Raw genomic sequence first — 3406 nt, 5'->3', positions numbered from 1 at the left:
CTAAAAATTATGCCACTGAGCTAACTATACTCAAAAACCCTGAAAAGAAAAACCAAAAAAAAAAAAAAAAAAAAAATTTTTTTTTTTTTTTTTTTTTTCAGAGCTACGAAATCTTAAAAAAAAATTTTTAAATAAAAATGAAAATGATATTCATACACGAGTATAAAATAAAGTACAACTTAGATCAAAGCCACTATTGTACATTAAAAAAAAATCATAGGGCTGGAGAGATGGCTTAGGGTTTTAAAAACAGCTCCTGCTCCTCCAGGGGACTGGAGTTCCTCTGTTCCTAGCACCCATGTTAGATGGCTCACACAGACATACTGACACAAATCTTTAAAAAAAAATTGTATCACTTCTTGGCCTTTTGGCTAAGATCAAGTGTAAAAAAAAATTGTAAGTGACTCAATCATGAATAATCTAACTGTATATATATTTTTAAAGATTTATTTATTATTATATGTAAATACACTGTAGCTGTCTTCAGAAGCACCAGAAGAGGGCGTCAGATCTTGTGATCAGATGGTTGTGAGCCACCGTGTGGTTGCTGGGATGTGAACACAGGACCTCTGGAAGAGCAGTCAGTGCTCTTAACCACTGAGCCATCTCTCCAGCCCCCTAAAGGTTTATCTTAAAATTTCTACAGACAGCTGGGCGTGGTGGCACACGCCTTTAATCCCAGCACTTGGGAGGCAGAGGCAGGCGAATTTCTGAGTTGGAGGCCAGCCTGGTCTACAGAGTGAGTTCCAGGATAGCCAGGGCTATACAGAATAACCCTGTCTCGAAAAAAAAAAAAATTCTATAGACAAACAGTTATATGTGTGCATGCACATGAACATGTACAAGCATGAACCATGGTACACATGTGGAAATCAGAAGACAGCTCCGTAGAATTGGTTTTCTGGTTCTTCTCTTAAATAGCTTTCAGGAATTGAATTCAGGTCATCAGGCTTTTAGGCTAATGGCTTTGCCTGGTGAGCCATCTGATGGGCTTCTCTACAGCCTTTTGTTGACAGCAGGTCTACCATTTATTGGTTATTTACTTAATTTTCTTCCACCCATCTATCCATCCATCCAACCATGTAGGAATCTATTCAGATCTTGTGTTGTTTTTAGACCTTCCTCTACCTTACCCCTCAACTTTTTTTTTTTGTTTCTTTGTTTTTTCGAGACAGTGTTTCTCTGTGTAGGCCCTGGCTGTCCTGGAACTCACTTTGTAGACCAGACTGGCCTCAAACTCAGAAATCCGCCTGCCTCTGCCTCCAGAGTGCTGGGACTAAAGGCGTGCGCCACCATGCCCGGCACCCCTCAACTTTTAAGTTATGTTTGTGGGTGCTTTTTTTAAATTTTATTTTACTATTTTAATTATGTGCATTGGTGTGTGCACATGACTGTAAGACCCACAAAGGTCCAAAGTATGAGAGCCTCCTGGAGCTGGGGTTACACCCAGTTGTAAGCTGCCTCGTGTAAATGCTGGGAATCAAACTCAGGTCCTCAGGAAGAGCAGTGTTTGCTTTTAAACACTGAATTCCAGCTCTGGTCTTTTGCTTTTGTTTTGTTTTGTTTTGTTTTTTTCGAGACAGGGTTTCTCTGTATTGCCCTGGCTGTCCTGGAATGCACTTTGTAAACCAGGCTGGCCTCGAATTCAGAAATCCGCCTGCCTCTGCCTCCCAAGTGCTGGGATTAAAGGCATGCAGCACCATGCCCAGCTGGTCTTTTGCTTTTTAATATATATAGGTGTTTCACCTACATGTTTGCCTGTGTACTACTTGCATGCCTGATGACCACAGAGGCCAGAAGAGAGCATCGGATCCCCTAAAACTGGAGCTGCTTTGTAGGCGCTGGGAATTGAACCAGGACTTCTGCAAGAGAAGCAAGCTCTCTACACCACTGAGACACCTTTCCAGGTGCCCTTCCCCTCTCTTTCATTTGGTACTGGGAAGTCTTACACATGTGAAGTACATGCTGTAGTGAACTATGTTCCCAGTTCTCCCAGTTATGTGGGTAGGCAATTTTAGACATAAGTGACAAACTGTTCCACTGAAGGTACACCATTCCCACCTGCTCCTCCTCCACACTGGTATGGCACTTCGGTACATTTTCTGGGTTTTCAAGACGGGGTTTCCCTGTGTAACAGCCCTGGCTATCCAGGAACTCACTTTGTAGAATAGACTAGCCTCAAACTCACAAGGGAAATAGCACTATTAGGAGGTATGACCTTGCTGGGCAGTGGTGGCGCACGCCTTTAATTCCAGCACTTGGGAGGCAGAGGCAGGCAGATTTATGAGTTCAAGGCCAGCCTGGTCTACAAAGTGAGCTCCAGGACAGCACAGGCTATACAGAGAAACCCTGACTCGAAAAACCAATAAACAAACAAACAAACAAACAAACAAACAACTGTCTCAAAAAAACAAAAAACAACAAACCAAACAAACAAACAAAAAAAGGAAGTATGACCTTATTGCAGGAGTTGTGGCCTTGTTGGAGGAAGTCTTATCACCCTCTTTCTAGCTGACTGAAGGACAGTCCTCTCCTGGATGCTTTCAGACCCAGAAGTAGAACTCTCAGCCCCTTGTTCAGCACCATGTCTGCTTGCATGCTGCCAGGCTTCAAGCTATGATGATAATGGATTGAACCTCGGAAACTGTAAGCCAGTCCCAATGAAATGTTCACCTTTATAAGGGTTGCCTACCCAGAATGCTCTTCTCTGCGGCATTTACCCTCCTGTTTCTGTCTTGTTTTTCATATTTTGGCTCAGTAGTGCGCATTGGTTTTCTTGTAGATGTGACGAAGGACCCAACAGAAGCATCTTAAAGGAAGAAGGAGCTAGGCGTGGTGGCGCGTGCCTTTAATCCCAGCACTTGGAAGGCAGAGACACCTTGACGTAGGCAACCCTTATTTGTTTTTGTTTTTGTTTTTGTTTATTTTTCGAGACAGGGTTTCTCTGTATAGCTCTGGCTGTCCTGGAACTCACTCTGTAGATCAGGCTGGCCTCGAACTCAGAAGTCTGCCTGCCTCTGCCTCCCAAGTGCTGGTTAACGGCAAATTCTTAAAAAAAAAAAAAAGAATGATTACTCATCAAAAGCCAAGTATACACACTAATCTGCCTTTTATCCTTTGACAGTTAATACAGATCATTTTAAGCAATATCCTTTCTTAACACTCCCCAGCTCACAATGTGTGTGTGTGTGTGTGTGTGTGTGTGTGTGTCCCACTGAGTTTATCTAAGTTTGCTTGAATGAGCATGTGTAAGTAGTTAGGTCTCTAATATTAATATGATTACCAGTCCTTAAAGAATCAGTAAAACCGGGCGTGGTGGCACATGCCTTTAATCCCAGCACTTGGGAGGCAGAGGCAGGCAGATTTCTGAGTTCGAGGCCAGCCTGGTCTACAAAGTGAGTTCCAG

The sequence above is a fragment of the Mus pahari genome, chromosome 14 (genome assembly GCF_900095145.1).
Source record: "Mus pahari chromosome 14, PAHARI_EIJ_v1.1, whole genome shotgun sequence".
Lineage (NCBI taxonomy): Eukaryota > Metazoa > Chordata > Mammalia > Rodentia > Muridae > Mus > Mus pahari.
Note: the sequence above shows the minus strand (reverse complement) of the source record.